This window comes from Rissa tridactyla, chromosome 16 (genome assembly GCF_028500815.1).
Source record: "Rissa tridactyla isolate bRisTri1 chromosome 16, bRisTri1.patW.cur.20221130, whole genome shotgun sequence".
Lineage (NCBI taxonomy): Eukaryota > Metazoa > Chordata > Aves > Charadriiformes > Laridae > Rissa > Rissa tridactyla.
The window spans coordinates 144,194-156,705 of NC_071481.1; the positions used below are offsets into that span (position 1 = coordinate 144,194).

General features: G+C 41.5%; 1 protein-coding gene across 24 annotated transcripts in view; it reads right to left on the reverse strand.

Annotated features, from left to right (window-relative positions):
• Positions 1-12,512, reverse strand: part of SLC45A1 (solute carrier family 45 member 1) — a 75,275-nt gene that overhangs the window by 34,092 nt on the left and 28,671 nt on the right. For 12 of the 24 annotated variants that reach the window (XR_008469472.1, XR_008469470.1, XR_008469471.1 and 9 more), the window contains exon 1: positions 1-12,512. This exon is cut by the window's right edge and continues 26,247 nt beyond it. The exons of 5 other annotated variants lie outside the window; for them this stretch is intronic. The gene's annotated coding sequence lies outside the window, so the exon portion shown is untranslated. 7 more of the 24 variants (XM_054222139.1, XM_054222129.1, XM_054222130.1 and 4 more) reach the window with 6 other exon arrangements.

A 12,512-nucleotide genomic window follows, 5' to 3' on the forward strand; every position in this document is an offset into this window, starting at 1 on the left:
TAAGAAATACTCGGGTTTCTGCATCTGGTCAAAGGTGCTCCACAGCCATTGACTGATGAGAGCGCCTACATCAAAGGTGGCAGAGTTTTGCTCATGGATGAACGCTGAGCTGCGAGGATGCTGGGCTGTAAAACAAGGTTCAGTATCAGTGCAGGAGGGTACTGGGACAAAATAATCCCTCGAGTATTTGGAGAGAAGAGCCATGAAATAGCTAAAATACCTCTAAGTCTGCACCACAGAAAAAGGTTTACTACAAAACAGTAATACTTTTAAGAGTCATAAAGAATTTGGGAGGTCTTGCAAGAAGGAAAGATGAAGAGACAAAAAAAAAAATAACGTGTGACTGACAGCCCTGACTAGAACTTCTCTGCTAGTAAATAAAATGCTGTGACATCAATTGTGATAGAACTCCACGTAAAAGCAATTTTAATTTCAAAACATTTGGATTAAGGAAACACAATCGTAGCTTAATGTATTTGGGACGCAATCAGAAAACCGCATTTAAGATGGTAAATTTGCCTTTCTACTCCACCTAACCTACAGAAAAATCTGCAGAACATTTCAGTATTAAGATAGAACACTCTGTAAGAACTTGATGATTATTACTTTACACATTAGAAGTGTTTCTATTCCATTCTTTGAGATTTTATCATGCAAATCATGCAGAAGTGGGTGACTGAACATTCCAAAAGGCTTAACACAACTTTTACCTTGTTTGCTTAGGCAAATATTCTGATACCTGTCACCAGTTCAAATTTAATCTTGTCCCAGGGTTAGAAAACAGGTCACTGTACGTTATGTTTGCCATTTTGTTGCGAAACTTCAGTGCATTTTCATACCAAGGACACATGAAACAATTTCTAGGCCAGCTGACTTCCCTGGTACCACAGTTCCCTCTTGGCTGCTACAGGATTCCCACCTATTTGTCTTTTTTTGAAGAACACAAGTACCGAAGAATAATTTGGTCCTTTAATTGTTTGCAGAACCTAGGAATGGTTTCTCTGACCGAATGTGAAAGAAGTGCCAAGTTTTAATTTCATCATTACATGCAAACCTGAACCGGAGCTTGGCAGAAAGCCCCACAGTTCTGGTGTTTGAGATCTAACAGCATTTTAGGTTTTCCTTTGTGTTGCAGGCTCATCAGATTTCAAGCACATTTCCATGTTTATAAAGCAGCTGAGCTGACCCAACACAAATGAACAGGTGGAAAGCCACAGGAAACCGAAGCACTACCAATTACCTGCAACTGAATACCATTTCTCAGAGAGACAATACAAGACGCTGATGAAATGCAGATATCCACTTCTGGAACCGTGTGCTGGCTGGCAAGTTACAAGCTTTCACTCCGGGCTGCAGCCACCCGCCAGCTGACCCGCTGCTGGCTACCAGTGACTCAGGCCCGACGGGCCCGGCCCTCCCGGTTCCGCAGCTCCTGACTCAGGCCAGCACCCTGGGGCCTCCCCGTGGAGCGCCCGTACCTCCTGCTCCACAACCTCTCCCGGCATTCAAAGCAATCCAATGCCCAGAGTGCCTCGGGAAATCTCAGTTTCAACAATAAGAAAGAAGAGTTAGTTAAGAAAGAGGAGCGAGGAAGCATTAGCAAAAGTATCTTTGGCTTCGGATCCGGAGGAGTGGAGAGCATCTGCCGCCTGACAGCGGGGACGGGACGGCAGGGCAGCTGGCAGCGCTGTGAGGGAGGAGACACGTTCCTGGGTGATGCTGCGGGCAGTACAGGAAAAACTGTCATCTCCCACAGCAGCGCATTGCCTCTCAGGGATCCGACACCCACGGCTTCCACAGCACCAAACGCTCCTTTCCCTCCTGGCTAAAATGCATGTTAAATATGATGAGCCTGCAACAGTTAAACTACAGCTAGGGCTCTCTGTTTGGATAAAAGCATTAAATACAAGTGGAAAAACCGATAGTATTTGTGAAGCCCTGAAAAAGAAAATCCAGGATGCCAAACTCCATTTGTAATACAGTAAACTTCTGTGAAAAATAAATGCAAACGGTCTTGATGCTCCCCTTCCCAAGATCCACACACACTGCCCAGAGAGCAGAAAGCAGTTTTTGTAAAACACCACCAGGATTCACACACATTCACAGGCCCGCTGGCACCGCAGCCGTCTGCTGGCAGAGGAGGAGAGCAGAGGTGCAGCCTCTCAGAAAAAGGCATGCACATGGACAGGACAGGACACAGCAGTTCTGACAGTCTTTGACTGAATTTCCTGAAGAAACTTTTACATGGTGAGGATTCATGGATCTCTTCAGGCTTTCTGGGGTCAAAGGCATGCAAATTCCCTGGAGCAGAATGTCCCAATGCTATCAACGAGTGCAAAAACGGTTCAGGTTTTTTTCAATTCTCTTCCTTGCACATGACCAGCCAAGACTCCTCCATCTTATCTACCTGCTTATGAACAAAATTTGTTGTCAGCTGCTAGTCAAGTGCTCCACAAGTCTCCAAACACCACATGCCCTTCACCTCGTGCCTCTACTACATGCGTCCTCACCACAAGACAGTGTGACTCATAGTCTGCCCGTACAGATCACGGCCTACGCAGCTGCTGATCAGGGTGAGGAGGTATCAGCCACATCCTGAAAATGGAAGGGACCACAAGGTAGGACAGACAGAATGGCACTGACAGGCCTGTGAGTCAGAACACAAGGGAGAAATGAAAGGTGGTGTCAACAGCATGAGGAGCCTGGAGATAACAGGGAGCCTAATTGCTAGACACATACAGAATGGTGAATCGAGGTAAAATCCCTCCACAGCAGCTGCCATAACATTCTCTCAGCACATGTTCCTGAGCACAGAGTCTCTCTGTGGTGTATTTGTACCACTGTGAACAGCTTTTTTAGACCACCGTACAGTAAGAAGGCTTCAGGGAGTCTTTTGTCATTATTAGTTATGTTAGAACAGACTGGACCTTTGTCTCTCTGTTAACTTTTTGAGTCAACTCCATCGGTCACCAGCCAGAAATCCTAACTTGAAATGCAGTCTGGTGTTTTGTTAATAATATACTCTGTGTTTGTTCATGCTCTTTAATCGCATGGTTTTTTGCTCTGTGGAACATCCTGTCTCTCTGGCCTAAACCAGTTCAGAGGCAAAGATGCTTTGGACTGAACCCAGACAACACATGTATATTTTTGCCTTGCTCTGGAAACCCTATGTCAATTTAAAGCCAATCAGTAGAGTTTGTATTACCGTATTTTCCTGAAGAATACAATGAACCTGCTTATAAGACATATGAACAGATAGCCCTGTGCCCGCCCCCTCTCCAAGAGGAAACCCTTCACCTCTCCAAAGACAGTAAAAAACTGAAGGGGAAAGGCTAGCACACCGACACATTTGTTAAAACTAACTGCTCATAAGAAGCTGTTCATCTATTGCTACTGCTGTGTTTCTTACACATCAGCAAATGCGGTAACTGTTTATTTTTCTGGATTCTCACGCTAAGGTCATAGCATTAATGTTTCATACTAAAGTGCTGGGTTTTTTCTAGTTTTTTGCAGGAGGTTTTGGGTTTTTGTGCATGTTAAACTAATCTCAAAAACTTGTATTGTGTTTCTACTTCCGAGTATTAGGAAACCACCAAATAGGGCTCCAAATCACTGACACTTACGAGCAGAACATATTATAAGTCAAATTGCCACTAAACTGCTAACACCACAGATTCATGGATAACTTTCCCAAAAAATCTGGGTTCTACCACTATTGCCTCCTGAACCATGCATAACCCAGAGAGTATCCATGATGCCCACTGGAGAAGGGAATATTCCAACCGCAGCAAATCCTCTTTCAAGCCTCATCTAGCTGATTCATGCTTTCACAAGTTGGATAACAGGTTTTTATTCAGTCACTTTGATTTCTACCATGTTGCTAAAAGTTTACAGAGTGCCTCAATGCTTCTCCCTCTACTTCATTTGCGTAACACCCAACAGATAAATAACTGAAACTGTGTCAGCATAGTTGGGGCTGGGGGGGGGAAAACACCAAACAACCCAACCCAACAACAAAAAAACCTCGACTTCCAGATCCCAAAAATAAGAATAAACTTTGGAATTCAAAAGCTATACTAACGTGGAGTTGTAAGACCCAGTAAATAAATGTATTGGACAAAAGCCATGTCAAACCAAACGCATATTTTCTTTGTAACAAACATATACTGTAGCATAAAGAAACCAGGACTGACCGTAAGGAATTTACAAAAAAAACATTTCACAGGGACATCTTAATTAGTCTGAAAAGACCTATTCTGAAACTAAGAAGATAAATTAATCAATAATTAGCAAAAGTACTGCAAAATGATTTATCTGTTCCAAAAATAAGCGCGGCTGTTTGGAATGTTTATCCACGTTCCCCACATATAAGCAAGCATTTGATTCCTGTCTTACAGGCAATACTCAGGTTAGTCTTCACTGTGGGACAGGTACAAAAGTGTCCTTACTATTAACTCGCACATTGGACATTATCCATAAAATTACATAGCTACTCATTGCTGGAGATCCACTATTAAATGGGATTTGTGGTTTTAACCTTTCATCATAACATAGATTAAATCTGCATTTTTGTAGAAGCAGAGCACATAATCCTAGTAAGAGACTATTTATCCTACACAAAAATAATTAAACGTTCTATTACTGATTTTCTGAGCAACAAATTCTGTTTTGCTGGTCGGAGACACTATTTCTTATACATATTTTAAAAAGCTAATGCTAATTAATACACATAGTATATCCAGTAAGAATGTTGGTGCTCAAATGCCGGGGCAATAACGAGAAGGGATCTGCTGCTGACTGCAGCGCAGTGCTCCTAAGGACATTTGTGTCATTCAATGTGGAAATAACATGGGTATTTTATATGTCCCAAAATTTTACATTTAGGATTAATATGAATGAAATGGTACTATTTGGAGCCATTGGGATCACTGTGAATGAATGCCATTCTAATTGGCACGACCGGATGTGACTCCGAGACAAACTCTCATTACTTCTGTGTGCATATTTGCAAACTGAGCTCCAGAAGCACATTAACTGCAAGGCATTTCTAACGCACATAGTTTGCTGCAGACAGGCATGTACCAGAACTGTCTGTGAAGACTGGGTATCTCTCCTGACCACCTAATTTTATTCTGCTGATGCTGCACTTGTATCAGTTTGATTTTGTGAACTGACTTCTACCCGACCTGCCCTCGCAGGAAAAGGATGCTCTTTTGACCAATGAGGAAATATCACATACTGTGCAGTTTGTTACACTGCCATTTTAGTAGAAAATAGTTTACTGACCTATCAAAGCAAGCAGCTCTGTGAGCAGCAGAAGCAGTGGATCCCGGGTTTAAATGGATTTTGGGGCTCCTGCCCAATTTACAGCTCTCCACTGTCTTCAACTCATGCCAGTAAAATTCTCTTCTGCTTCCTGTCACAACAGACTCCTGTGAAATAACACATGGGCTGCTATACTTGCTCAGAGAAACCAGCTGACAAAAAGCGTGGAGAAAAATTTGACAAGGTTAGCCCATTCTTGCACGACAGCTCCCTATTTCCCAAAATGTATATTCAAATAATTATATCTAAGGCTGCATACATTTCTTCTCAATTTGCTAGAAATTGTCATAGGTGGGATTGTACTCATCCTCACCAAATGCTCAAACGCCCATCTAAAAAGCAATTTTGAGGAACAAGAAACATGAAATTCTGGCATTCAAAGTCTCTTGCTTTGTCATTAACCCTATTTCCCAAGTAACGTTCATAACACAGAAATTAAATAGAGCGAAGTATTACACCGTAATCACTAGTATTTTAGTTTATTTGAAGGCAAATATTAGGACATATAAAAATATGAAATTGGTGGTCTGAGAACTCAAGAGTTTTTTTTTTATTCAAAGGAATACTATTTATTGAGAAAAAAAAAAGAAATTACCTCACACAACCTGAGTTCTCATTTCTAATAAAAAAATCTCCCTATTAACAAGAGAAAATGGAAATTAATGCCCCCCCTTTTCCCCCCTTGCTATCCTATAATTTCATTTCATTAAAATTCAGGTAGCATTGACATCTGTAGACACCTTTGAAGGGTAAAAGACTAAGATAAAAGCCCACTCCCAAAAACTCAGTGCTTCCCTTAAAAGCCTAAGTTACAGCTACAGACCTGGCAGTCTGCGTCTCCGTTTTAAGTCCTTTCACAGCCTGTATGATAGATACCACCCACCCTAAGCCTATATGCCTGCAGCTTCAAACTTCAGTGACGTAAAGCCATCTGAAGAAATAACAGCACAATACTCTTGTCCATAAGGAATTTTTTAGGCTTGCATAAAAACTCCTGTAGCATTTTTAAATTGCTATTCTTTTTTTAGAACTGCAGGAGACAGAACAAGAAAATGTCTTTGTTAACACTTCCGCAAAAAGCAAAAGTAGAGATCCTTGGGGCAGCACAGAGCAGCTGTTTCTTGTGAGAAGCAGGGTGTAGGTATAGATGACTGAATTGCTGAAGGCTGGGGAAAAGGCAGGAGTGAAAACAAACGTTAAATTTCACAGGCTGAAAAAGGTCTGGGCTTGTACATACCTTCCCTCCTCTCCAGGAGAAGAGGTGCTGGAGAGGACAGTCCCTGTCTTTCATTTCCTCCCCTCCTCTCCACAAATCTGCTGCCCAAACCCCCTTCCCCTGTGCCAAACCCACCCTTTCCCTCAGCAGCTCTCTACTCCTGCCAGGTTCTTGTGCAGAGCAAGACCTCTGTCTGTCTCTTGTCCTGCCTTAATGATTTTAGATTCCAAAAGGTTTCTGCGACTTCACTTTAAAAGCAACACACACTTCAAGCTTCTACAGAGCTAACTTTTGTACGTAACAAAACTTGTCTGACAGGTGGATCTTGAAAAAGAAAATTCTTAGAATTTAAATTTAGGACCAATGTGATACTCCACTGTGATCTGACACCACAGAGACCTAACGTTTTTACACAGTCATTTCTGAAGGCAAAGAGTGAGTGTGAGCTGGATAAAACCCTCACGAAGAAGCCCGGACAGTGCTTACAAATTTCAAATGACAGAATTATCACCTCACAGTAAGAAGTGCTAGTGACAAATCATCCACATTTTTCAAATACTGTGCCTTTAATAATTTTTTAGAACTAGTAAATGAAATACTTTTCTTCAAGGAAAGGCCCATGGGGTTTTTTGGTTGCTTGGGCTTTGTTTTTATATATACGTATTTTCAATCTTTGATCCTGACAGTTTACATGCAGTTTTCCTGGAAAAGTTGGAGAAAATCCAAAAGTTCAGCAGTAATGCTATGGTGTGTCAAAAAAATACCTGGAGTTAAGTCCTGTGAAGCTCTTTATTTAGAGAAGCAGAAAAGTATTTAAGAAATAACCAGCTTTAAAACTCTCCTGCTTGAGATAGGTCTAAACAAACCAATGCCAGTGTTTTGTTTCAAGTCTGAAAACTTAGGGTTGGATGAACTCCAGGAGGACTGAGTGAATTTAAACAGGCAGGAAAAAGCATAAATTTTGCTTCTGGAAAAGAGATCTGTGTTTTGCTTGCCAACAGGACACCAATAAACCTTCCCAAGAGGAAAGGAGCTGAACAATAGTTTTAAGCCATCCATCTGCACAGCCTTCCATTAAATGTTGAGAAATTAAAATAATATTTTGGAGATGAAAGACTAAAGCAGAAAGAAAACATCTCTGGAACAAATAGGGAAAGAACACGCAAGCAAAAACTCTGAACGTGACTTGCAGTGCTGCACACACACAGAAGGGCCACACGCAGATGGACAAGCCCACGCAGCATTTAGGTAACACCTAGCAAAGAGCCTACCTCCCCAAAGGCACTAAAGGACAAAACTTTTTCAGTATCTCCTTGTGAGATGACTCCTCTCTTACATTCTAGCTCCTAGAGTCAATTCACTCTTTTTTTTTTTTTTTCCCCCTGACTTTGGAAAACATTTTCTGGTTAGTAACCCAAAAATAGAGCAATACAGGCAGGGAAGCCTGAAGATACATTATTAGTAACAAGCCTTAGAAAGCTCTGGAAAAAAATCAGTGCAACTACAGTGACAAAATAAAAGAGAGGCAGAAAGCAAGGCAGTATGTACGATTAAATTTGTGGCATGACAATACATAAAAGACCAAGATGCTGTTCCGCCTGGTTTCACTGCTTCTACTAGACAGTTAGCTTCTCTATTATTTCAAGCGTGGTAAAAACAAGAGGGCACAGCAGCTCATTTGCATAAACTTAAAAAAAGTTTTAAGTAACTAGAAAGGAAGAAGCATCAATCAGCATCTCGCATTTTTTGGCAATACCAACGGCTCCCATAATTCATCCACACAAGCAAAGGCAAGATAGGATTTCCATGCCATCCCTGATCAAAATTCTACTTCAGGAATTAATCTGCTTGGTACAAAAAAGGAAAACACGCAGGAGTGACTTTGTCCTGTCTGTGCTTCCAGCAAAGCCAGCCTTTGGCTGTAACATTCACTGCTAGGAGCCCGACAGCTCAAACAGTTCAGCTGTTTAGACTCCTTTTCTCTTTAAACAACATAGTGGTCTATTTTAAGACACAGAGCAGAAGTAGTAGGTGTTACGATTTGTATACAGTATAATATTTTTGCACAGTCCACTTTTAATGTACCTATCAAAACCCCCATCAAGTTACAATCCGACAAATCCATCTAGAAGATTGGCTAGCAGGCAGTAACAAAAAATAAGAAGAGCTCAGCGTAGCAGTTATCATGGTGGCAAGTGTGAGAAAGCAATGAACCTTGAAGAAAATGAATTTCAATGAGAGCATAGTAATTTAAGACTGCTGTCTGAACTACAGCTCTTGAACTTCATCCTCATTCAAATGGCGTCTCACAAAACAGAAGACATAAGAACTGTGGCAGGTCTAAGTCACAAGAATTTGAAGAGATCTGTAAGACATCTCCTAGGCAGCTTATAGGTGCCCATCTGGCACAGAACTGATGTACAATGATGTTATGAACACGAAGGTCCAACAATTTAATGAACACTAGACTGAGAATACATCCTTGCATACTGGCTCATAAAAAAATTCTTGTGTGACTAACGGGAACTCATTTACATTGGGTGGTGCTGGCAGAATAAACAGAGAAGCAATATGCTTGAAAAACTGGAGAAGTGTCAGTTTTAAAGCCCTTAATTTTTCTCACAGAGAAGTGGCAAGCTTGCCTTGCCAGGCTAGGGACTTGGCAGATCAAAGTACATGACATTTAAAAGTCCCCCTTGGGAAACACATGCTTGTGAAAGCCATCTAGGACACAGTCTCAGAGAAAAAAAAAAAAAAAGTGGATCCAGGAAGGGAGTCCAAAACAGTTTACTAAGACTTTCCCATTCACGAAATAGCAGGGCTCAGTGGTCAGCTGTATATATACCACCTATTTTGTCGATTTTTTGACATTTTATCTGAAATATTCTAATTCCGCATACGTGATAGAAGTAATGTATTTCAAGGATCGCCCAAAGTGAGGGGTGTCTGTAGCTAGAGCTCAATGGGAGAGATGGCACTATATGCAGATATCATTGGACCCTAACTCCCTTAGCTTTTTAAGATAAGGATTGTCTGTACAGACCCATTTCACCAAGAAATGTTATTGCAAAGATACATTGGCAGAAACATCTGCCGAGAGACTATCAGTATACTAATTAGATATGTGCACAAAATTAATCGAGAACTAAAGCAAACAGAAAACCTTCAGATAATGCTAAAGTGTCCCTCATCTATATGAGCACCACTTCAAATCTCTTTTTTTCCACTTGATATGAAAACAATAATAAAAGCAAACTAAAATACTCCACAAGACAATTTTCTGACTGAATAGGCTGGGAATATACAGGTGCTGTAGAGAGGCTCTGGGGACCAAGGGACACACACAAGGCAGATCTTCATGTAGCTTATACACTCCTTTTTTTTTGCACAAGGCCAATATTCTTTGAAAGCAACAGTATTTCCAAATGTAGATTTGAGTCAGTCTGACTATCGAACTAATTACAGGAAGTCAGAAGAGACTGGCATCCGCATTTAGCATAGTCGAGAGGAGAAAGTAAAACTCCTTAAGAATTTAAGTCCATTAAATGTCCATTAAACATGTATCATCCTTACTGACACGCAATCTGTTTAAAAACAACTTACTTATCAATCTACTCTAAAATAAAAAAGCCCACAATATAGCAGGGCAGCAGATTTATCAGATGGGCAGAACTACCATTAAAATGAATTTATTTCCAGACTGTTTCTTTCTACTTGTAATGTCTACTTACATGTACAGTAGACAGTATTTTAAAGGCAGGACAAAATGTTCTCATGGACTATATCTGGAAATACACAAGGTCAGTGGGAGCGCGTCAGTATTAGCCAGGTCTTCTTCAGCAGGAGGTTATGCAGGCTCCAGCATCATGAGAGATCATCACAAATAAGGCTGGTATGAACTGGTAAGCCTGGAACAAAGGAATAGACTACTTAACATCTGAGCTTGATGAACAATAAGTTCAGGTAAATTTATAGCATTTTAGAACTTCCAGTTTTATTCATGCTGAGAAGCCCACCTCAGCTAGGAATGCAGTTATAGCAATGCTATGAGATCAAGGAAACGAGTTTGAAGAATGACTCCTCTTTGTACAAGGAACACATCTCAGCAATTCCACTCTAGAATGGTTATATCAGTAAAAAAAAAAAAATGGTGCCATATCCAACCACTCCCCCCAACACCCATGGCAGAGCTTTGAAGACTTCGGTATTGCAAATCAATTTCCTACGCTACAAACAAAATACTTTTGAAAGGGCTCTGACCATGGGCAACCCTCAGCAGCCCTACTGCATCCAGGACACTTCCAGGGTCCAAGCCACACACTACTCGTATTTCTGCTTAAACTTGGGTCTTGCCCAATTAAAGGCCTGGCTTTCTTCCACTGCAGCTCTATTAGCATTGCCAGCTAAGAGAATTTATGCAGAGAGAGAAGGGACTGGCATTCCTTCTACAATAGGGCCAATTGTCTCAGGCTGCCACATTCAGTTAAATGTTTACTTTGTTGTTTCACAACTCAACAGGAAGCAAAAGGTCAGAGAGGCCCCACTGCAGAACAGAGATGTTGTCATTCATCTATTCACCTCAAGCCAAGATTCCAGTGGGAGACTACTGGTTTCCATTTTTTTTTTTCCTCTTCCTCCAGGAGACAGATACCAGGTAGTAAATTAACACTCCAGCAATTCTTCCAGTCTGGTTTCATATCCTACAAGAAACATTAGAAGTCTGAAAGTATTCTATCAAGACCCTGACAGGGGAACACTGCCAGGATTTGTTCACCAAGACTGGTTCATGGAGAAAGATTCATCTCAGACTACCCTTGAAGACCAGTCTTTTTGGCACACTTGAACATGAGAGCTACAGATAGAGCCAGAAGTGTGCAGAGCTTCCTGCGACACAAAACTCTCCATTTGAAATGGTGAAGATCCTACTCCAATTCTGAGTCCTTCAGAAGCTGCATTTGTCAGCACGAAGGTAAAATAAGAACAACTGTTTAACAGGAATAAAAGTATGTGTTATTCTTGGCTTGTTATGAATGGACAACCTGCAGTTTTGCTCTCAGTCAATTAACTCACTTGGAGAGCCACTTGGCCACACAATCCATTAAAAATAGCCAAAAACTTTCTTAGCCTGTACGTATTTTCTTCCTCTGTTCGATTAACACAAGGAAAAAAACCACTGAGTTTAGCCAATGAAAGCCTGTCACAATAGTAATCAAGCTCTTATTTTCAAGAGGAATATGCATGGGTCAAATAAACAATGTAATTTTCAGCTAATTGCAAACATGCTCTGAGCTCCTGAAGAAAACGTGGAATGTTTACACCTTGCATGAACGAGTCCTGCTCTGATGAAACTTTGACGGCATTGTTTCTGACGGTCTGAGCGGCCAGACGGTTATTGGGACACAGCCTTGGACGGGATGAGTCATATCCCAGCAACACCTGTTTCTCTCCATTGACTACCCAGGAAACTGAGACAACCAGCTCCAAAGCAGAAGTCTATATTTGGACAGGCAAATCCTTCCTGCTCCGTCTCTTCCTGAGCACAGTATGCAGTTCACAGATTAATCAACAACTACAGGACCTGAAGAGACTGGTCTGCCTGCAGAGTCTGGGAAATTTCATCTTCCGCAAAGACCATAACCTCGAAAACACAAAGTGAGACCTTTTCCAGCATACACAGGGGGAATCCCAGATCTCGGGGGTGGGGGGAGAACAAACAAAGAAACCCCACTGCGGCTGACTGAGCAGATGTGTATTAACAAGACCTTCCACCTTCTGAGCTGCTTACACATAAAGTAAACAGTACTCGTTCTGTAGCCTGTTAAAAGCATGGGAGCCCCATTCAAACTGGGCAGCAACTTGTGCACTCTCTGAAACAGCGAGCATGCATCCAACTCCCAGCCTCATTAAAGAGGCTGAAAAACCTACCATTGACCCACAGCGGCCGCAGGATTACACATCTGACTGGAAAAGC